We start from the raw sequence: 24,596 nt of genomic DNA, 5'->3' as shown, positions 1-24,596 counted from the left end.
GTTTGGGTGAACTTCTAAAGACACACTGGGGCATACTTACAGGAAAGAGGCGCGTCGGTCCCGATGCACCACTTTTCTTGCGTCACACCTGCCCCACCTAACGACACCATGACTGCCATATTTACAATACGGCACACCATGGTGGTCGTTAGGAGAATAGCATAAAAAATGTTTATGCCATTGTGGCGCTTCACTGCACTAGCGTCAAAAATAATGATGCTAGTGAAGCAAAGCACAGGTAGGCCCATTGATTAAAATGTTTGCGTCATTTTAACGCCTGCCTTGAGTAGGCGTTAAAAATGACAGAAAAAATGGTGCAGTAAAATGTTGTAATTTTTAGGCCTCCCTGCGCCGGAATGCCCCCCCCTTGCATACATAAAGCCTGGCGCAGGCATAATGTGCCGCAAGCATTTACAAAGTAGAACAATGCAAGCATTGTGCCACTTTGTACATTGGACGTGGGAGAAAGGCCTTCTTAACGCTGCCTTAGCGTAAACAAAATAAATGACACTATGGAAAACTGCATAGATTTGAGCTTGCAACAGCAATGTTTATGTTAGTATGGGGAACTCAACAGTAAAAAACAACAGCCCACTAGACCACAAAACAGGCCCACAAACACCCAAAAAACATCCCTCACACTGACCTTTCAGACTGGCGCATTGGGCACTACCTTATTGTTCTATAGGCAGTCCGCCCCTGTAAGTCACATTGGAGTATAATTCACATGGCCTGTGGTTCATGCATTAATAAATTACATAACATCTTCTGTAACAAAGAACTTCCCCATACACAGAGGGGCAGATTTACTAAGCACTGGTGCAGAGCAATGGAGAAACCAAAGTTATTGCACAGCCATAGTGCAAGGGTGTGTGTGTTCTGTCAAGCACAAGTTTGTATTGGAAGTGGAACTTTTCAGTGCAAAAACTATGAATTGACACTTTCACCCACTTTCATGTGAGCTGTTTAATACAGCACGCATGCACTGTTGGAAAGTGTGGAGACTTTTAAAAGTTGCTCCACTGCTGCACCTGCCTTGAAAAGGCATAATTTATTGGTACAAATTCCCGTCTACAAAGGATAGTATGTAGGGATTTGCATCAAAGCCCATGGGTGACTTCATGGAAATGCCAATGTACAACTCACAAAATGACCCCTTGACGGAAAGTAGCTCATATTCTTTAGGCAACTTTCCAATGCAAATCGTGATTTACGTTGGAAAGTAAATCCCACCCCCACACTTTGCCCTAGGTTTGCATGACAAACATGATCACTTTTGTCATGCAAACTTGGCAAAAAGTATTAGCAAATTAGGGTTTGCAGTGGGTAAAATCCTTGAATACATCGTGCTCATAATAACTTCAGAATACTTGTTCAGACTGATTCAGCTCTTGTCAATTTCATGCTGACTCAATTCTTAAAAGACAAATACTGACTCAGCTGTTCATGAAGCATGCTTATGAGGCTAGCTGGATTATTGATAAAGGCTATACTAACTCAGCTTTAGATGTAGTTCAGGCTGACTCCACTTTTCATAAATCTGACACTGTTTAGACTTTTGATAACTGAAAAAATGTCCTAGTTCCTGATAATGACTATGTTGACTCAACTCTTCATGAAGTCCTTACTGAAACAGGTATTTTCTGAAGCTGAGGATGACTCAGCTATTTATGAAACTCATGCAGACTTTGCTATTGATAAAGGCCATACTTACTTAGCTATTTCTGAAGCGCAGGAATTCCATACTGACTTTGCTATTTTTGAAGTCTTAATATTAGGCTAACTCGGCTCTTGGTAGAGGCTGTACTGTCCCATCCATAGAGTAAGTTTAGGCTCACTCCACGTTTGATAAAGCTGAAACTGACTGCTTTTGATGATCAAAAGACTTTCCAAGTTCTTGATACTGTTGATACTGACTATGCTGACTCATCTCTTGGTGAAGTTCATGCTGAAACAGATATTTATCATGCTTAGGCTGACTCAGCTATTGGTAAAGCCAGACTCTCTCAGTTCTGGATGACACACATGCAGACTCAGCTATTGATGAAGCTCAGGCTCAGAGAGCTGTTGATAAACCACTACTAATTTAGCAATTGATGACGCTCGATCTCTTTGAGCTCTTGACAAGGTCCATTCTGTCCCAGCTATTGATGAAGCCCAGGGTGACTTAGTTATTTATGAAGCTTAGACTGTCTCAGTTCTTGATGAAAGCCACTTTTTCTCATCTGTTGCTGCAGCTCAGGCTCACTCCACTTTTGATCAAGCTCATGCCGACTCAGCTACTGATGGAGTTCAGGCTCAGCTATGGTTGAAGTTCAGGCTGTCTCAGCACTTGATAAAGTCAGCTGCTGATGAAGCTCAAACTCATTGCGCTCTTGAAAATGCCCATACTGACTCAGTTATTGAGTAAACGCAGGATGTCTCAGTTACTTATAAAGCTGAAGCTGACTTAGGTCTTGGTGAAGAACATACTGAGTCAGCTATTGACGAACCTCAGGCTGTCTTAGTTACTTATGAAGCGTAAGCGGAATCAGTTCTTGGTGAAGACCATACTGTCTCAGCTATTGAGGAAGCTCAGGCTGACTTGGCTCTTGATGAAGCCAATGCCGACTCAGCTACTAGTGATTGTATGTCTGGCTCGGCTTTTGAAGAACGATGGGGTTCTGTTCAGTGCTTCAGTTGGGGAAGCACGAATAGTCTAGCAGTCTAGCATCCCTCCATCCCAAGACCTCTGTGACTCCCTAGCCTCCTACTTCCACCACAAGATTGCAGACATCCACCACACCTTCAGCACCAGCCCACCCCGGCAACCACCAATAGCACAGATTCACCTCCGATCAACCTCCTGCTCTTCTGGACCCCCGTCAACAACAACCACACCATCGAAATCATGAACACCATCTACTCTGGCTCTCCATCTGACCCCTGCCCTCACCACATCCTAAACCAAGCGAGCTCCATCATCGCACTCCAACTACGGAAGATTATCAACAGCTTCTTTGAGTCCGCAACTTTCCCGGAGAGCTGGAAACACGCCAAGATCAACGTCCTCCTCAAAAAACCCAAGGCAGACCCAAAGGACCTCAAGAACTTCCAGCCTATCTCCCTGCAAACCCTTCCCAGCAAAAGTCATTGAGAAGGCTGTCAACAGACAACTAACCCACTTCTTCGAGGAGAACTGCACTCTGGCCCCTTCCCAATCCACATTCCGCAGCAACCACAGTACCGAAACCGCCCTCATCGCCGCCACTGACGACATCAGAACCATGTTGGACAACGGCGAAGCCACGGTCCTCATCCTCCTGGACCTCTCGGCCGCGTTCGACACCGTCTGCCACCACACCCTATGCTCACGCCTCAGCAATGCAGGAATCCACAACAGAGCCCTGGACTGCCTCACCTCCTTTCTCACCGGCAGAATCCAGAGAGTCTGCCTCTCCCCATTCTGCTCGGAGGCCGCTGAAATCATCTGCAGCGTACCCCAGGGTTCGTCACTCAGCCCGACCCTCTTTAATGTCTACATGGCCCGCTCGCTAACATCGCCCGATCCCACAACCTCAACATCATCTCATACGCCGACGATACACAGCTGATCCTCTGCCTCATCAAGGACTCCGCCAAGACCAACCTCCACGAAGGAATGAAGGCCATCACGAATGGATGAAGAGCAGCTGCCTAAAACTCAATTTCGACAAGACGGAAGTCCTCATCTTTGGCTCCACCCCCCTCCGCATGGAATGACTCCTGGTAACCTGCCACTCTCGGAACCACTCCAACTCCCACCGACCATGCACGCAACCTAGTATTCATCTTGAACCCCTCACTATCCATGACCCAGCAAGTCAATGCCATCTCCTCCCCCTGCTTCAACACTATTTTGGTGTTCATCCAGCTCTTTGTATCTTGGAGATGGAGTGCTTCCACCTAGCGCTTTGACATTGAAGATGGTGTGCTTTAATCCAACACCCTGAACATTCTAGGCAGAGTGGGTCCACCCAGCATCTTATACATTACACAACATCGAATTCAATCCAGCACCTTGTACATTGGAGATGGAGTGCTTCCATCCAACCTTTTGTGCATTGGAGGCAAAGTGCTTCTATTCAGCTCCTCGTACATTAGAGATGGAGGCCCTCATTTGGACCTCGGTTGTCTTTTTCCAAGACCGCCGAGTGCAGGCGGTCTCCCACCCAGCATATCATGACTGCTGGCAGCCCTCTGCCCTTTTCCGGACGGAAAGCCGCCAGCAGCCATACTGGCGGTCGGCGGTGAAGTGGAGGCTGCTCCACCGCCATGTCATCAGAACACCGCCCATCGAATCAAAACCCAGGATTCGGCGTGGCTGTGTTCTGGTGACGGAGAGCTGGCTTCGGAGCAGCCCCCATGGATCCCGTTCCCTCCCGGAGGATCACCGGACAAGGTAAGGTGATCGTCCGTTAGGGGAGGGGAGTGGGGGGTGTTGTGTGTTGTGAGCCTGCATGGGGGTGTGTGTGTGAGTGTGTAGAGGGTGTGTGTGAGTGCGTGTATGCATGCAGGGGGTATGTTGTGTGTATGGGAAATGTGTGCGTATATGTCTGTGTGCTGGTGTGCGTGTATGTCTGCGTGTATGTGTATTAGTTGTGTGAGCGTGCGTGTAGGGGGGTGGGGGTTGTGTGGATGTTTTTGGGGGGTTGGGGGTCCTGCCACCTTTGGGAGGTTGTAGGGGGGTCGTGGATTTGGTGGGAGGAATCTGGGGAAGGGGAGGGGGAATGGGCGACCCCTATCAGTGCCTGGGAACGAATTTCCTGGCACTGATAGTGCCTACCACCATGGACTTTGTGGTGATACAAAACCCCACGAAATCCAGGGCGGTATGCGGGGTCCTGATACCGCTGGCGGTCTAGTGATGGCTGCCGGGCTGGAGACCGAAGTCTCCAGCCCAGCGGTCGTAACCACCCTGGTGATCACAGTGTAGAAGTGGTGGTTTTGCATGCCGGTAACCGCCATGCTTGTAATTCCATTTTTTTTCCGCCGGCCTGTTGGCGGTATTACCGCCACTTCTACATTGACCACCAGGGCTGTAATGAGGGCTGGAGTGCTTCCATCCAGCACCTTTTACATTGACTGGGCTGTGCTTGCATCCAGCACCTTGTACATTGGTGATGAAATGCTTCAACCCAGCACTTTGATACTAGAGATGGTGTGCTTTCATCCAACACCTTGGACATTCGAGACAGAGTGGGTCCATCCAGTAGCTTGCATATTAGAGATGCTGTGCTTCCATTCATCTCCTTTCACATTGGAGAAGCTGATCTTCCATTCATCTCCTTTTACATTGAAGATGCTGTGATTCCATTTATCTACATTTTCATGTTTTACATTGGAAATGCTTTTTACATTGGAGGTGCTGTGCTTCCATTCAACTCTTTTCACATTGGAGATGCTGTGCTTTCATCCATCTCCTATTACATTGGCAATGCTGCGCTTCCATTCATCTCCTTTTACATTGGAGATGCTGTGCTTCGATTCATCTCCTTTTACGGTGAAGATGCTGTACTTCCATTCATCTCCTTTTACACTGGAGATGCTGTGCTTCCATTCATCTCCTTTCACATTGGAGAAGGAGGGCTTACATCCATCACTTTGTACATTAGAGAAAGAGTGCTTACATCCAACACCTTTTACATTGGAGAAGGAGTGCTTCCATCCAGCACTTTTTACATTAAAGAAGGAGTGCCTCAATTCATCTCCTTTTGAATTGGAGATACTGTGCTTCCATTCTTTTCCTTTTTGCATTGGGGATGCTGTGCTCCCCTTCATCTCCTTTTCCACTGGAGATGCCCTTCATCTCCTTTACACTGGAGATGCTGTGCTTCCATTCATCTCCTTTTACATTGGAGATGTTGTGCTTCCATTCTTCTCCTCTTGCATTGGAGATGCTGTGCGTCCATCTCCTCTTGCATTGGAGATGCTGTGCGTCCATCTCCTTTTGCATTGGAGATGCTGTGCTGCCTTTTAACACTCACATTTAGCAATAAGCAAACAGGTGACCAGTCAACCTTTGCAAAGAGCCTTCCACAGTGCTGTAACATGCGTCGCCACGTATATAGTAACATTTGAACCATGAAACGTTTTTTTGTTAAAATCTGCAGCTTGTGCAGCAGATGATGGATTATGTGGCAAATGTGGCAAACACATATGTATGGGAAAAACGCTGTTTCCGCACAGTAGCATGGTTTCAGTGGCTCTGTCCATAGAGGAGGTGCTGTTACGTGGGTCTTTGTATGGTTTTTGGTGGGCAGCCTTTCGACTGCAGGATGAACGACTTCCTGTTGGATGATCTTTGCAGGAGCATACTCAGTTTAGCCCGAGGGACCTTCAGTCCAATCCATGTGATCATCACTCGGAATGTCTGCTGATTGTGTGTTAGCCCAGTTTATTTGGGATATGTGGTTGGCACCAGTGTTCCAAGGATTCACCATGCCTGTGTGCATGATCAGTCTGTCCTGATAAAGCAAACACTTTGCATGCATGCTACTGAGAAACCCAAAAAGAGCTGAATTTGATAGGCAGAGATAAGCCCTGCATGCTGTACCCTCAGCAGCACCTCCCCCACGCCCTCCACCCCTTGCCCGACGCCTGTCTGGAGCCTCGCCGCCCACTGAAAATGAAAGGCTTCCTGGGTAAAGCTGAAACCACCTCTCCTCCTGTGAACAGATAAATAATGACAGCCTCTCCCCCAGGAGCCCAGAGCTGCTCTGATTGGTTTCATGTATTATTGATCAGAGTGCTGTGATAAATGGGCCCCCTGGGAGCAGGTGTCTGGATACTACAGACACTTGTCAATGTGAGGAATCTTAATGAGGCTGGAGGAAGTGGAGGCGAGGAGGGCATATCTACAGGTATCAGGAGAGAGGGTGAGAAGGAAATAGAGGACAGAGGCTACAACAACAGGTATGGGGAGAGAGCAGAGGAGCAGGGGCGCACCTTCAGGAGGGGTGTTACACCTCCATACAAAATGTATTATATGGTAAATAGTTGGGTACAGGTGTTTTCTGTTTTGGAGGCCTTAAAATGATTAGTTTGAAAAATATTGGGCCAGATTTACAAGGCTCTAGCGTCTCCTTGAACCACACTAGCTGCTTTTTTTTTTGTTACGCTAATGTGGCTCAAGGAGGCAATTTTTGCCGTGCCATATTTTCAAAGTGGCGCAATGCATGCATTGACCACTTTGCAAATACTTGTGCCACATTGTGCCACATTATGCCTGTTCCAGGCATAATGTATGCAAGGGGGCGTTCCCGGTTTAGGAGGCCCACAAAAATGGCGCAGTGAAATCTACAAGATTTCACTGCACCATTTTTGGCGTCATTTTTAAAGCCTTCTCAGAGCAGGCATTAAAATGATGCACCCATCTTAACCTAAGCGCCTCCGTGCACTTTGCCTCACTAGCGTGAACAAATATGATGCTATTGGCCTAAAGATCACCATGGTGCACCGTATTATATGCGATGCAACCAAACTGGCGCATCAGTGCTGATGCGCCAGTTTCTTGTAAATCTGGCCCATTGTGTTTTAAGTACCCCTACCAAACCACATTCCTCTCTCTTTCCACTTCACCTAAAGCCCTCCTCATGTCTTACTTCTTATATAATCTATTATAATAAGACACACCTGCGTGATTGTTGGGAAATCAGAAGCTCACCCCCCCTACTGACCAAGCTACGTCCCTGCCTAGGAGAGAGGAAGAAGACCATCCCTACGTCTGTCAGAGAGGGAGGATGAGAAAGAGAGAGAACACAGCCCACAACATGTACTGGGGACAGAGCTGACGAGACAGGAGGAGGAGGAGGGAGGGTAGGACCATCCCTACGTCTGCCGGGGAGGGAGGTTGAGAAACTGAGAGCATAGGCCACAACAATAGGTATTAGGGATGGAGCTGAGGAGAGGGGCACATTGCACATTTAGAGGTACCAGGGATGGAGGAGGCAGGTCACGACAATGAGTACTTGGGAGGGAGATGAGGAGAGAAGAGGAGCGGGTCGCAGGACACGTCTAGAGGTATCAGAGGGAAGAAGAGGAGGTGAGAGGACAAAATACCACAATAAAAGGTGTCAAAGAGGGAGGAGGAAGAGGAGACAAAAAGATACAGGACACAACACCGGTATGAAGGAGGAAATGAGAGGAAGAGAGAGGGCACAGGTCACAACAACAGGTATCAGAAATCATAGCCCATATGTATTCTGACACGTTTTAAACACTCCTAAACCATAGAGGTGGGTCCATGCCCAGGTTTGGAACCCTGTTGTAAGAGAAGTTGCAGAGGAGAGATGGTAGAACGTATCTCCAAGTTATGACAAGGAAACGAGGAGGATGGAAGAGAAAGGTCCACAAAGAGCATCATCTCACCATGCTCTGGGAAGAATAATGGTTGAGGTCTACATTTCTGGGTTAAAATTCTGCCAGCCAGAATCCTTTCAAGGTTTTTCCTGCACAGTGTTTGAGCTGTGCCTGAAAATATTCTTGTAACTAAAAAATTTTTTTAAAGGGGTTTACAGCCCACCGATTATTTTCTATTTGTTCAGCTGTTTGTCATTCTGATTTTGTTGCTTTTCAGTTGTTTTTGCATGCCATTTCCTGTAGGTGTCTGGTTTCTGTTCGTCTGTTCTCCCGTGTTTGTCTTTTCTGTGGAGCTTATACCAAGCACTCCTTCCTTTTGAAGTCTTAATCTGCTTTTTTTTCTGATGGAGCTACGATGTTCTTTCTAATCGAGGTTGTTTGGTGACTGCATGTATTTTTTGTAGCTGTGCTTTTTTTGTCCCCATGGTTTCATGCAAACCTCTCCTCCTGCTCTCCTATGGTTTTCCCACCTTGTGTTATGTGACCACTCCCCACTGTTTTTTATGAGGGACCGGCTGTGCCTAGGGCCCTTACTGACCATGCATGTAAGCACAGCCTGCCCTCAGTCCACAGTCACTTCCTAGAGCCTTCACAGTTAGAACAAGCATTTACAATGCAACGGGTCTTGCGTTTGCTCATGTTAGAGCTGATCGCGTTGTAAACTCCTAACCCGACTTTTCACCTATCGGGCAAAAGTGCATTTGTGTACATAACCCGAAAAAGTGAAATTAACTATGTAAAGCGCTCGACTTCTGCCAAGCGAGATCGCGCTCGTAAATTAGAGAAAAAGAAGTCCACGAGCCCGATAGAAAACAGCAAGCCTCGCATGTTTTGTGTACTTGGTCGCTGCGCTCAAGGAGGGCTATCCACCGGAAAAGGCATGAGGTATGCTTGCCTTCGACTAATGAAAGCAAGCAGATTTTATTAGGCAAGCCCACGAACCAATAAAAAACACTGACGTGAAGTTGACAGGGCTCCGAGCCCTTTTCTAAATACAAAAGCGTCTCCCTGCGATACGCATGCGCGAGCATATGCAACGCAGGCTCGACCCTAAAAACGCCCCTCCTCTTTGGACCCCACCGCACCTGCAACGACACCCACGGTGCATCCGCTGATACCTTCAACTACTTGCTAGAAACACCACAGTGCTATAATGTACAGAAGAAACTCAACAGGATATGTCCCCCTCCATATATACCACAAGTACGGAAGCTGCTTGGGACACTGTATGGCTTTAGCAAGGTGGGGGGAAGGGATTCACTGGCATCTCAGAGCGGTAAGTCACAAAACACTAGATGGGACAGCCACATTTCGCAACGTTCTAATAATTGATGACGAACTTCATACACTTGAATAACCACCCTTTTAATAACAAGAGCAGGGAGACCCTTCAGAATAAGGATAACTTGATCCTTTCTGTGTAAATAGCGCCCCCCGTCCCCCCAGCAAGCATAAAATACACGCACTGCAAGGACGAAGGAAAACAATTTTTCAGTTCAATAGTAGGAAAACTGTGGACCATTTCGCCGAACGTTCATCACACGGTTCCCTGAACCACCTCCACGTTTTTACCACACACCTCAACACACTTGACAGCCTATCTGTGATTTAAAGATGTCGCTTGCGGACATCTCTGCAGCAGCCAAATTACCCCACTGAGCTATTATACTGGGACTGGAACTTACAACCGCAGAATACAATCAAATCTCCAAGCAACCACGAGATTTATTTCATTCTGTTTTTTTTTATTGAGTCCTTTTGACTCAAGGTTATGCCAGAGCCCTGCAGAAGTCTAACTATTTCACAATTGTAAAGAGATTGGTTGGCAAATTGTCAGAGGGTGGTCTCTTTTTCTTACTCGCATGCGCATACACACACAATCTCTGCTGCGGGAACATTAGCCAACCGAGCGAGCTCATCAGAGTGTAAGTGTGCGGCCTTCTAGTCGCTATATACAGCACTCGAGACCTGGTGCACTCATCTGCTGTTATCTTATTGAGTTTAAATCAGCTGATATGCACCTGCCCTGGAGCAGAGATATCAGCCAACCACAGCCTTACAGGAAGTTGTGTCAGTGACGTAGTTCCTGTAAAGGCCTTTACAACAGCAAGTTGAAATGCGTCCATTTTCTTACGATAATGGCATTACTCCTAGTCCTACTCCCTCGCCTTCCTTTTAAACCAATGAGGCCTCCCGCCTCCCCCCTAGACCCTCCCTTCCCCTTTTAAAACTCCCCCCCACCCTTACCTCCTCCTGTACAAAAACCAAGTCCAAGCAGCAACTCGGACAGTCCGTACCGGGAGGGTGGGAGGGAACGGAAAAGGAAGGCGAGGGAGTAGGACTAGGAGTAATGCCATTATCGTAAGAAAATGGACGCATTACCTCCCGTCCCTCCCTCGCCTTCCTTTTAAACCAATGAGACATAGCAAGAAAAACACAGGAGACGGACACTGAGTTGCAAGACCTTTTATTCATATCCTGCCCCAAGGACACCAAAACACCCTACCCCTATTACCTCATAGAGGATAAGACCCGGTGACCTAATACCGACTCCAAACTACCCAAGTCCGATAGCCTATAATGACGCACAAACGTCAAAGGTGAGGCCAAAGTGGCGGCCCTGCAAATTTCCACCACGGAGGTCCCTTGTAGTTCTGCCACTGTAGCCGCCATACCTCTGGTAGACCGACCCTGAATCCCTTGAGGAGGAACTACCCCTTTCAAGGAATAGGCCAACAGAATCAAAGATCTCACCCACCGACTCAAGGAAGCCGTGGAAGGTTTCTCACCTTTACGCGCCGGACCGAAATTCACAAAAAGCGAATCCCCCTTACGAAAAGACGCCACCACCCGCAGGTACTCCAATAAAGCCCTACGTACATCCAACGAATGTAAACGGACCTCTTCCCTTGAGGAGGGATCTGGACAAAATGAAGGAAGGATAACCTCCTGACGGGAATGGAATGAAGAATTGACCTTCGGAATAAAGGAAGGAACCGGAACCAGAACTACCCGATCGGGAAAAACCTTACAAAAAGGAAAGGAACAGGCCAATGCCCCCAACTCCCCTAACCGACGAGCCGAAGTAATGGCTACCAAAAAGAACGTCTTCAAAGACAAATGGCGTAAATCACAGTCCCCCAATGGCTCAAATGGGGCCTCTGTCAAAACATCCAAAACTAAAGAAAGATCCCAGGAAGGAAAGGAACGTACTGGGCGAGGAAACAAATACCCAGACCCTGAAAGAATCTAGGCATCAGGTGCCCCTCATCCTGAAGATTACGCCACAGACCTCTGAATGCCTGAATCGCCGCCCACTGTACCCTCAGAGATGCTACCGACAAACCTAGATGTGCGCCGTCCTGCAGGAACTGCATCACTTCAAAGATAGACGCGCAGGTAGGATCCAATTCATGATTCAAATACCAAGAAGAAAAAACCCTCCACTGTCTACCAAAGGAAAGTAAAGTGGAACGCCGCCTGGAAGCCAACAATGTAGAACTCAACTCAACAGGTACCCCCAGACCCGTCAAGCCCCTTCGTTCAACTTCCAGGCCGTCAAGTGCAACCTTCTCAACGACACCCTTGAGAGACAGGGAAATTCCAGGGGGGATGGACAAAGAGGCAGAGGCCACATCCTCTCTTCTGCCATCAGCCGTAACAACGGGAAACAATTCGCTCGCGGCCAAAGAGGTGCAATCAGGATAACCCTGGAGCCCAGATCCCTCACCCTCAACAGAAACGCCCTGAGAAGTTGAAACGGAGGGAATGCATACAACAGACCCCTCGGCCAAGGACATGACATCCCGTCCACCTCCCAGGCCTGGGGACACCGAAACCTGGAGCAGAAGCGATCCAACTTCGCATTTTCTGCGGACGCAAACACATCCAACACTGGAAGCCCCCAAAGCCGAACCAGATGCAGAAACAGAGATTTCCGGAGGGAGAAAAGTTGAGACGAAGGAATCACCCTGCTCAGAAGATCCGCCCGAACATTGACCACCCCCCGAATGTACGTAGCCCTGAGAGAAGGAACCCACTCCTGAGCCCACACAAAAATCTCCCTGGCTAGACTGAACAGAGCCCTTGACCTGGTCCCTCCTTGTCGGTTGACATAAGCTTTGGCCACTAAGTTGTCCGTCCGAATAAGAACCGCCTTCCCCCTCAGGGACCCCTGGAAATGGACCAGAGCCAGAAAGACCGCTCTTAATTCGCGCCAATTCGATGACCGACTCGCCTCCCGAGGGGACCAAAACCCCTGAACCTGAGCCGACCCCATCCACGCACCCCAACCGGAGAGGCTGGCATCCGTAGTCACCACCACGGGCCTCAGAGGAGACAAAGAAACCCCTACCCGAAGATGATTTGCATCCAACCACCATTGCAACTCCCTGCGAATCAATCTGGACCCCGGAACCCTGTCCTTCAGAGACCCGGACCCCGGAGTCCACCTCTTCAGGAACCACGTCATTAAGCACAGGAGATGGAAACGCGCCCAAGGAACCAGAAATATCACAGATGCCAAATGACCCTGCAGCCGCAACCAAAGAAGAGCTTGTGGCGCAGTCAGTAATACAACCTTCTTGACCAAGGCCTGGAGTACACCCAACCTCTTCTCTGATACCGACACCAAGCCTAGAAGAGTCTGAAACCGAGCCCCCAGAAAAACCAGATCCTGAGATGGAACTAAATCTGATTTCTCCCAATTGATTAAAAACCCGTGGTTTTGCAGGACACCCAGAACTTGGTCCACCTGGCTCTGCAACAGGACCCGTGACTGGGCATGAATCAAAATGTCGTCCAGATATGGATGAATAAACACCCCTTCTGAATGTAGCAAAGCCATCAGGGGGGCCAGCACCTTTGTGAAAATTCGAGGAGAAGATTTCAGACCGAAAGGAAGAACGCAAAACTGGTAGTGTTCTTGATCCACGGCAAACCTCAGGAACCTCTGAGAAGATCTTGCCACAGGCACGTGCAGGTAAGCATCCTGCAGGTCCAGCGACACAAGAAAGTCCCCTTGCCTGACCAATGGAAAGATAGTCTGAACAGACAGCATGCGGAAATGCACCGTCCTGATCCAAGTATTCACCTCCTTCAGATTGAGCACTGGTCGAAAATCCCCTGAAACTTTCTGCACAAGAAACAGGACCGAATAAGTTCCCTGACCCCTCTCTTCCAGTGGAACGCGGGAAATGGCCCCCTTGACCAACAAGTCCCTTACTCCATCCAATAATGCCCTTCTCCTTGACCCCCCTGAAGGCAGAGGGGTGGGACGCACCCCTGAATCCGGAGGAACTCTCACAAAGTCGATGACATAACCATTGGCCACAATGTCTAGCACCCAACGATCGTTGATACTTTCCTCCCAAGCTGAAAGAAAGTGACTCAGCCTTCCCCCAACCGGCCCTATGCCAGGCCCACAGTGATTGTCAGGACCCCTTCTTAAAACCACCCCGGTTCGCAGGAGCAGCCTTCTTAGGGGAAAAACGCGGCTGAAAACGCCGTTTCCTAAATGAAAAGGATTTGACCTCCCTATTCGGAGAAGATCGGGAATGCTTCTTCCACCCTTTACTAGAAGTAGAATCCCCTTTATAAGGTAAGGCATGTTTCCGTTCCTTAAACGTCTTGGAAAGCATGGATGGCAATTGCTCTCCAAACAGGTTACGACCTTCAAACGGCAGTCTCAGCAAGGCCGCCTTCTCCCCTGGGTTAGCCTTCCAGGAACGTAACCAGAGGGACCTACGAGCCCCAATCAAAGCCCCCGAGGCCAGCGCCGAAGTACGGACCACATCCGAAGAAACATCCGCCAACAATCTGGCCTGTTGCTCCATAACAGCCAGGAGCTCCGAACATTCTGCACCTTCCTGAACAGCCACCGCCAGCTTATCAAAGTCTTGCACCAACGACTGGGCCGCATAAGCAGAATATATACCTGCCCTTAGCGCCAGATTCTCCCCTGCAAATGCCCTTTTAAGACCTGAATCAACTTTATGATCCGTGGCATCCGTAGGCACACAATCCTCCGGATTTACTGCCGTTTTGCCAATCAGGGTAGCCAAAATTGAATCCAGGCGGACCGAAGGAGGTAATACCTCCTCACCCTCAAGCAAATACAGTTTCTGCAGGAACCGTGGAACCTGAGCTTTATCCACATCTCTCCATTCACGAAACACCATCTCCTTCACAGGTCCCTGAAAAGGCATGGCAAACTTGGAAGGGGTCTGATATTGAGGAAATAAGTGAGAATCCGAGCTTGAAGGATGAAATACTGGGAAACCCAAATTGTCCCGAACATGTGCCATCACCTCCCACATTTCCTCTTTGGATACATATTTACCCCCAGAAGACGTAGATGGGGCCTGATCACCCTCACTGTCTGACGAGGACTTCCTTGTAGCAGCCGATGAATGAGAACTCTTAGAGTGACCAGTCCTGGTCACCCCTGCCTGAAGAGCCCTGGTAACTGCCACTTCAATCATCTCCTGTACCTCCTCTCTGGACATGAGGGGAGTGCCCCTATCCTGCAACTGTGAGCCCTCAGGAGTGGAAACACCAGCAGCACCCTCCTCCTCAGAGGAGGAAGGTGAGACAATCCTACGCCTCTTTGCCTGAACCGTCGGCATGACTATCCAATAAACACTGTCTTACATCCCAATTCACTCCCCATATATAGTGACTAGGACCTTCCCCCTAGAAATACACCAATCCCCAAAAAGGTCAAACATTCCTGGCCAAACAATAAAACTGCGGGCAGAACGCCCGTCCTACCAGTCGATACCAGGCATCTCAGCCCAAAAATCTCCAATCCGCAGCTCCTCGCAGCTCAGCAGCGTGGTAACCCGGAAATGAAAGCCCCAGCCACAAAGGGTCGGTCGACCCCGTCGGCCGGCCCTCATTCTGCGTAGTTCCGAGCAGCCCGGCTGCTTGCCTTCCAACGCGATCAGCTGCTGTACTCCTCGTTGAGCTCCGCACCCCGAGGAGCACCTTCAACGAAGACCTCCAGGCCCCGCCGTGCAGGTAAGGGAAAGAAAAAGACGTCTAGCGTGGGCTAGACGAAAGAAACAGGAGGAGGTAAGGGTGGGGGGGAGTTTTAAAAGGGGAAGGGAGGGTATAGGGGGAGGCGGGAGGCCTCATTGGTTTAAAAGGAAGGCGAGGGAGGGACGGGAGGTAATGGATAGTACTCTGTCACGGGAAATATTGACACATAGTTTGTCAGTTACACACACTTCAGCAGCAAGGTTGTTCATTTCGCACTTATTAGAGCGTGTCACTCCTTACGTGCAGGTCACGCTGCATTGCTTTAACAAACTGAGCAGAGTTTTTCGAGCTGGGCTGCTCTGCTAGAGGTTTGGGTAGTTTCAGTTCCTGCCCCTGCAGGCGTGGGGTCTCCGGCCTGTGTGATCCAGGATTTGACAAAACTCCAAGAGCCTGGTGCCCGTGCAAACTCGGGGTGCAGAGAGGCTGCAGATGGCTACCAAAAGTTTGATTGAAGACTCGGGCTCCAATTTCCGTGGACGGATTTACATAGCAGGCAGGCAGCACAAGCAAGAATGTTCCATGATTTCCAGCTTCATATATGTACTGTTTAAAATAATTGAAATCCCTTGTCTGTTATTTATTGTACAGGTGCTTCTTTAGAATCATACACAATCAAACCACACAAGCCCTTGAGCTGGCCTGCAAGTTGCTTCTGCGGGCGGGTGGCTTCTTACAGCATGGGCGTGGCTCACCTTCGCTTTCTTCTGCTGGTGCCTCTGCAGTGCAACATGTAAAAAAAAAACATTGATAACGCCAAAAGATTTTGCATAGGTGAAACCTGTTGGCTTTGCTAATGCTTGTTCTTTCTTCCTGTATAGTCCACAGTGTAGCTCTATTACATCCGGATAAATCCCCTTCTAATCCAGTAGTGTGTGCTTAGAGACTCTCGTCATATCCTAGTTCTGTCTACCTTTAAAAAAAATAGGGTTATTAGCTGGGAGGGGAGGAAGTCCCACACAAATAATAAACACAAACCTTGTCCTGGTGAATCACAGAAGTCACTAAATAAATCTGTGCTTCACCCGTTAGGTTGACTCAAAAGCAGTCAGGCCCAACTTAAAGGCGATGTGTAAGTTGTTTATGCAGCACTCCAACAGCAATAAAGTGAAAACATGACACACAAAAAAACCTATCTCAATTTAGTAAAATATAGTAAATTTTAACAAATGAAATTTCAACAAAACAACAGAAATCCTATAAGGAGGACTGAAGATATCATTTTTTAAAGATTTCAGTAGAAACTCAGCATTAGTGGTGCTGTCATCATCAGTGTGAAGGGCTGATTGACAATCCAAACTTCATGTTTGCGAGAAACACAAGTGGTTGCTGCGATGCGAAGAGCTTTGGGCAGTGAAGTACAGGGTCTGTGTGCGGAAAGGTCACATTGGCAGTCAAGTACAGGTCCCAAGTCGGCCTCTGTGAAGTCTGCTAGGAGACCAGGGATGATTATTTTCGACGTGAAGAACCCAGAGGCTCTCGTTTTACACTTGGAATCAATTTCTTGCAATTTAAGGGTTGAAGGAATATACTGTAATACAAACCAAGGGTCCAGGACCTGAAGGGACTGGGCAGTTGCATGACAAGGCCTCTTGAAGCTTATTGTGTCCCTATAGCTCAAACAGGAGGTCACCCAACTGACCATTGCAGCCACATCTGTGGTCCTGGGCTCAAAGCCAGGAAATCCAGTCTTCCTTAAAACTGCATGGTAGTCATTCTTCTGAATCTCCACAGATCCAGGAATGTTGTGATGAGAGTTTCTCAGTGTGCCAATTTTATACCCAGTGCCAGCCTATGTAAAGGAGGTGCCACCTTTGTGTACCCCTAAACTGGTTCTGGTCAGTTCCTGCTGAACACAGTACCTTAAAACCTGGTGCGAGGTCTGCACAGCATTGCTTTGCAACACTTTGCATTGTTTCCGATGGAGCTATGCGGTGAGGCTTTGCGGGGCCTTGCAGCGTTCTGCGTCTGTTCCAGTGAGCTGTGCAGCATAGCTTCACAGGGCCTTGCATCACTTTGCATCCAATGAAGCTGGCAGTTGTGCAGCGAGGCTTTGTGTTGCTCAACATAGATTCCGATGGATCCAACAGCGTGGTTCTGATATGGGCCATAGTTGAACTTGGCAGAACATCTTCAGGCCCACTTCCAAGGGTCTAGGACTGGAGTGGCAGGAGTGCAGGTGCTGGGTTCAAGTTTGTTGGAAGCATGTTAAGTCCCTGAGATTTTTGATCAAGGGGCCAGCCAACTAGCCTTTGGAGTCACTCTGGGTTCCTGGGTTCAGAGTTGCAGGTCCAGTCCTCATCCACGCAAGAGGGCAGCAGGCCTGTAGTCCTTCAGAGCATCAGCAGTCCTTTCAGCAGCACAGCACTCCTTCCTGGTAGAGCACCCACAAGTCCAGAAGTGTACTGAAGAGTTGAAGTCTGGGGTGCAATATTTATACCTGGGGCTTCCTTTGAAGTAGACAAACTACCTTTCTTGTATTCCTAACTGGAACATCCCACCCTGTAACTTACATTCTGAGCCCCTTAATTTCCTCTGCCACACCCAGTCTTTCTTATCAGCCATTGGCACCCTTCTTCTTTACTTTGGGCCCTCTTGTCCATAAATACAATGACATTTAAAAATTTTCTGATGAAAGTAAAGACTTATACTGTACTTAAGATGTTGCTGTGGTTGTACAGGGGCCTTTATTGAGTGTCATTTCTGTCAGAGTGTAACTGACTTACAGACTCTCGCCACCTAAGTTGGCCTCACTGCTTAAATTGAAAACGCAACCACTGACACAAATTAAGAACTGGTAAGTCATAATTGCTCTGCCACTTTGCTCCTGGGGGAGACAAGGCCCACACTCAAATATTTGCCATCCAATGAGTAGGGCAGAAGTGTGCAAGGCCCACGTACCCCAGTGCTAAGCAATAATTAGTGACTAGCACTAGTCCCCTCCCTCTGACCTCTCCCCACAGTTGCTTCAGTACATTCCTACCCAAAGTGGGAGGTTATGCCAATGTGACCTGGACACCGCATGTTTTAAAATGTAATTATTTTATCTTGTTTATTTTAATACAGCCAAAGCTACCCTGTAAAAGGAGTGAAGTATTGAGCATAATGAAGAGAAATACGTTTTCCATACATAGCGGATGAATGTGATCATGAGTAGTAGGCATAGCCTGAACGCTTTTTTTCCGACAGCTTGCAAGAGAGTTTAGCAGGATCAGTACTCACTGCAGCATTACCTACCTACTGTTTTAGCTGTAAGCAATAATTCAGTTTGTGTAGAATATATACATTTTCAGTACCAGTACGAGCAGTTAGGGTCATATGAATGGGGAGAGTAAGTCCAAGCCCTGCACAAAGGTTAAGAACCTAGGGGCCTACTCACAAGCTGCCATTCTGTAGTAAGTAACATAGTCCTAGAGTAGTAGTACTCACATGCTATGAAATGCTTTTCACAAACCTACAGTCGGAAACCTCTGCCTTTCCTATCTTTTCTGAGTGGAGGTCTCTGGCATGATAGCAGAGATTTCTGCACAAATTGATAAACATTTTAGTAGTAAACATGGGCGAAACAAGGGGGAGTGGCTTTACAGTGGGGAATCGTTACTGTCAAAATAGGATGGATTTAGAGAAATTTAAGGAGGAGTTTAGGAAGAGATATGCTAATAAAAGCGCACATCCACAAATAAGTAAAATCATTGCTATTCGCAAAGTACACTTCTAAAGTTACTACAGCTCTAAATGTGTCAAAACAGGATCAATTGTACTCCAGGCCAGCCTTGTAATAAGTCAATTGCCACATCATGTACCTAACCACAAATACTGCAGATCACTCCCATAGAAAACATTGGAGACAGGGAAATAAAAGAACACACTCTATAACTTAACAATAGATAGAAGAATAGATAGATAGATAGATAGATAGATAGATAGATAGATAGATAGATAGATAGATAGAAAGATAGATAGATTGATGGATAGATATGCATATAATTCCACATTTATCATTTCAGTGTAATAATAAATTTAATTAAAAATAAACTTGTATAACAAATACAAATAATTTATATTAATGAAAGACACATTTTAGGAACCATAAAATAAAAATAAAAATACAGAGGGTGCATTTTTTTACAATTATTTGGTTAATTTGTTCTATTTATAAATAAAATTGAGGTATTTAAAGTAAGCTTTTAATACCAATTCAATTTTATTGTAATCATTCTGAGTTAAAAACAACTGTTTAAAATTAATGTGTTTGTATTTTATATTAAGGTATTTTTTTTTATATTTTAAAAAAATATTAATACACTTTATTCATTTTTCCTATACTTTCCCCTGTAGCGATTTCCTTCATGGTGTTTGAGGTTTTCACCTTTGTGTGCAGAGTTACTTCTAGTAACATTACACATGTAAATCCTATTTTAGAAGACTACACAACTTGAGTTGAGGGAGTGAAGACATGTAAGTCTACAACTAGGCGTATTTCTACATGCGGAAATGGTGAATAACAAAAAGTGTAGAATATCAGAAACTGTGATTAGCAAAATAGACTAGTGTTACACCTAGCTGTGGTAGCAAATATACATGTAAATAAATACATCTGTGTATATTTACCTTTGTGAATAATCCCCATAGTGTGGCCTTGCTTGTAAGTGAGCAAGATGCCATCTAGTGGTTGCTAAATGAAGGGAGATACATTTTAAATACAGTGTAAGTCCCAAATGAACTCTACCTTTTTCTGCCTTAATTTAACATAATACTCCCACTGGGGCAGGACGTCTTGACATTGAATAATAATGCGTTTATTTACTGCAGTATCATGCAATGCAGCACAGCAGCTTAATATGCTGTGCTGCTTTGCATGAAAATGAGGGAGCAGCACAGTGCCATTTCTGCAGAGATATGGCACTCTTGCTAACGCAGGAACACAATCAGGCACCTGGGCGCCATGCACACACCTTTGTATCATAGTGTAAAGGTGTCCAGTGTGAGTATAGTATAGATTTTGTACCGGAAAGGTACAGTTCCAGTATAAAATACTATGTTTAGACTAACTTTAAAGCTTTTTCTACTTTGTATGTGTGCTGTACGGTGAAGCACACATGCAAAGTCAAAAAAGAAAGGAGAAATAAAAGCATTTCTCCTTGATAGTGCCTCTTTCAAAAGTTTTTATGCAAAACCCTGTCTGCTTCTCTTAGTAGATAGGGTTTTGCGTCAAAATCTAGGGTGGTTGCATAGGAATGCCCACGCACCACCCATGGAACTCTCTTTTGGCATTAAGTAGTGCAAAGCAGCACTAGGCACTGCATTGCATTACTTTCAAGTACATTTCCAGCACAAAGCAAGTTTTGAGCCGGAAAGTAAATTGACAAAAACGATTTTGCACTAGTTTTTTATTTACTTTTGTGATGCAAACATGGCACCAAATCTTAGTAAATGTACCCCTAGACCAATGGTTACCAACCTGTGGTCTGGGAAACCCTGTGAGTCCGCGAAGCCTCCTCAGGGGGTCTGTGACTTCTTTGAAAATTAAATGATATTAATAGACTAATGAAGTTTATACAAATAAAGTGGCTAAATGTACAATTGAAAATGTTAAAACATACTGTAAAGGGCAAGAAATCTGCAATGAAAGGCTAAAAATAAAATTAGTATCCTCAGATTGATTCGTGGGCGCAGTGCAGTGCAACAGACAGGATACAGTATGTATGATATGTGGTTTACATTGAATTTAGAAAAGCTTTACCCTTACAATTATTTGTTTTTGTTTATAGTTGTTTGCAAATTAAAGAAAATGTGTTCTCATGTATGTATGTGTTTGAGGAAATGCTTGTTTCTGTATGTTTTGTGTATTGCTTTGCGGTTCAAATCATCGACAATGGTTAGGCTGGGGTCCCCGGCTTACAGTAATGACTCAGTAGAGGGGGGGCCCGGATTCCAATAATGATTCAGTAGGGTTCAGCAAGTTCCAGTAATGATAAAGAGGGGGTCCACAGAAGTCACAAGGTTGAGAACCACTGCTCTAGATGTTATTACCCAACTCAATGGTACACATTTTATCAGCTTTGGAAGGATGAAGAGCTGACTGGAGTCGCAGAGTTTTGAACGTGTTCCTACGAGATCAAACACAAAATCACGCTGTGGCTGCATTAGTACACTGAGCCACCAGACATAACTAGTAAAAGCAAGTGGAAGCTGCGATCGAAGCCCCGAAGTCACTGTTGTAATAGACTTGAATGAGTGGTGGCCCAGACTAGACTAATGTTGCTTGGGGTTAGCTGTTTTGTTCCACTGTGGCAGTGTTGGTGGCATCTGTACTGCACTTGCATATGTGCAGTATTATCTCTCTTCCACGTATTCAATGGCATAGAGAGAGAGACTGAACTGCTTTTGCCATGCCACATGTGCCCCACTGAGTGGCAGCGTTAAATGCGCCTTCACCCCTGTGCTGTCCTATTTATGCTCCATTGTACGAGCAGCATAGGGAAGTTGGAACTGTCACAGCTTGTACTGCTGTGAAAAGTCCACTGAGTGGCAGTGGGGCGGAGTTCACCGCCTGTGCTGTGCCACTTTTTCTCCACAGTGGCAGCTGGCACATTTACTGCCTGCATTTTGAATTTTTTGTTTACTGGTGTGCAGGGCAAGGAGTGATACTGTACAGCCATTTACAGAAATGGGGGTGACTGTCTCTGTGTGGAAAAAAGTGAGCTCCTAGTCCCCAATCAAAATATTTGTTATGCATGGATCTCACTGAACACCACTAGCATGAATGCCTGATTCTAAATGTCGTTATTCATTGCAATGCCGTAGTAACTCCAGCTGTTACTACCTCATAAAAGAATTCCTGGCTAGCCTGACCTATTTCTACGAGAGCGTGTAGTACAGCCAGGGGCATAGCTTAGTCACTGAGATTCTTGGCCTGTCATATGTGTCTGTCATGAACTAATATTTTATAATAGTCCAACTGAAAAGAGCAGGGATTTTATAGAGATATAAATAGTAGTATGTCTTCTGTACAGCATTTCATATAGCTTTAAGACCAACCAAGAAAGGTCCTTACCCTTCTATCCCTCAAGCACAAAAACAGTATCTCAGGGAGAGCATCAGAATTAATCAACAGTGTGCCCGGGTCATGGATCCTATGACCTGGGAGACATAGGATTAATTTGTTTTAACCTGTTTGGGAGCTGCTGCCCTTCTGCAGCCCCCAATGTGTTTAAAAAAGCTGGTGGTCCCTTTGCCTCTGTTTGGGGCCAACAAAGAGCAGATATGCAAAGTTTTAACCCCCTCTCGAGGTACTATGGGGCGTTCCTTGCCCTGGGCATGAATACTAGATGAGCCACTTAACCTGCTCTCAGGAATAATTTTTTCTTTAGCACACAACTGGCGCCCAAACGTTTGTACAAGGCTTGGGCATCCAGGGAGATCTTGTGAGCGGCCCTTGGTATGCACTAGCACCTAATGTAAATGAAAGACTCTGGGACACATATGTTTCAACACAATGCTTTATTGATAATGTGAACGTTACCAATGCAAGGTTCAACACTGAAATGAATGCTATTGAATGTTGGTTCTGCCCCCCATTGACTTCAGTACTGGTACATAGATGAATTACAACACATGATTTATTTTACAAATGTGGTGACACTCTGACATAGCATTTAGAGGAGTCTGATTGATTATTACACCCTCTTCTATTATAATATTACATGTAGGTGGGGGATGTTGTGGTTACAGGATATAGAACCCACTAGGTATGTAACGTGATATGAGGGTGTCGCCATAGGTAGTTCCATCTACCTGATTGTACAGATTTGTAATGTAATGCGTAGTATTTTGAAAACTGTGGGCCAGATTTACAAGGCCCTTGCACCTCCTTGCGCCCCACTAGCGTAATTTTATGTTACACTGATATGGCATTAAGGAGACAATTTCCCTGCGCCATATTTACAAAGTGGTGCAATGGTAGCATTGCTCCACTTTGTAATCCCTTGCGCCACGTTATAACTGCGTGAGGTATAATGTATGCAAAGGGGAGCATCACTGTGCCATTTCATCTGTAATTTTTAACGCCTGCTTAGGGCAGGCATTAAAGTGATAGGCCCATAGTAACGTATGGGGCTCCCTAGTGCTATGCTGCACTAGCACCATAATTTATGGCGCTAATCCAGCAAAGCGCCACAGTAGCATCATAAATTATGATGCTGTTGTGGAAACGGATGCTATGGTGCGTCATATTGTAAATATAGCACAACCATAGTGTGGTTAGGTGGGACACGGGCAGCACCAGAAAAGTGGCACATTCTTGTAGATCTGGCCCTGTGTGTCATAAAAATACTTTTTGTACTTTAGGCACTGACTGGGCAATAATTTACTGAGTGTTGTTGTTGCATATCAGCGAGCTGGGGTCACTAGCCCCCATCACCCTCCGAGTAAACTTTGGACTGCTCTACTTCACTACCCTGAGAGAGTCAGGTGCTGTTTGGTACCAATAAAAAGACAATGGTGGACGTATTACTTGTGAAGGACTCACATCCTATGCCAGGAATAACCCATTGTCTTACAACTACCCACTCCGAATCGGAATTTGACAATCTCACTTATTAGTAAGTTGACTGGTTTGTGAAATTCAGTATTGGTTGCAAAAATAATGGTTGAACATTGCAACTGTTTTTTGCGATCAGTATTTGTTGCATATAGCCCTTAGTTAGTTGGTTAGCTCAGGACTGTGGCTCAGTAACTGCTTTGTTTTACTACTTAACAGGGTTGGGAGGTGCATTATCTTTGCTTCCATGAGGGTCCACTGTGTCCTGCTAAGCCAGTGGACCCTAAAGTGTTCACACAAATACAAATGTTATAAAATGTTATAAGGTGTCTGCTTTTACAAGGTCATGTTTTTTGTAATTAATGATGCCATCAATTTTTGTGCACTGTATTAATGCTGATTCATGTGTCCATTTAAAAGAACATCTCTCCATAGCTTAGCCATCTAGTGAATGGTGGCACAGCGGGTTTTAGAAGCCAATAAAACATCATGATCCTAGCCCCTCAAAAGCCAAGTCTTACACATGCAGACGTACCAACTCACATGGTGCCACCACGTGTCACATCATTTCGGCTCCCTTAAAACAGTCACCCGGTGAGGGGCCGGAATCTCATGGTGGCAAGAAAGACGAGCTGGA

The 24,596-nt window shown here is 46.3% G+C and overlaps 1 protein-coding gene across 4 annotated transcripts in view; it reads left to right on the top strand.

The window, feature by feature from the left end:
* Positions 1–24,596, top strand: part of LSAMP (limbic system associated membrane protein) — an 879,557-nt gene that overhangs the window by 841,100 nt on the left and 13,861 nt on the right. The window lies entirely within an intron of this gene.

This window comes from Pleurodeles waltl, chromosome 8 (genome assembly GCF_031143425.1).
Source record: "Pleurodeles waltl isolate 20211129_DDA chromosome 8, aPleWal1.hap1.20221129, whole genome shotgun sequence".
In the NCBI taxonomy this organism is placed as follows: domain Eukaryota; kingdom Metazoa; phylum Chordata; class Amphibia; order Caudata; family Salamandridae; genus Pleurodeles; species Pleurodeles waltl.
This window is presented reverse-complemented; position numbering and strand designations above follow the sequence as displayed.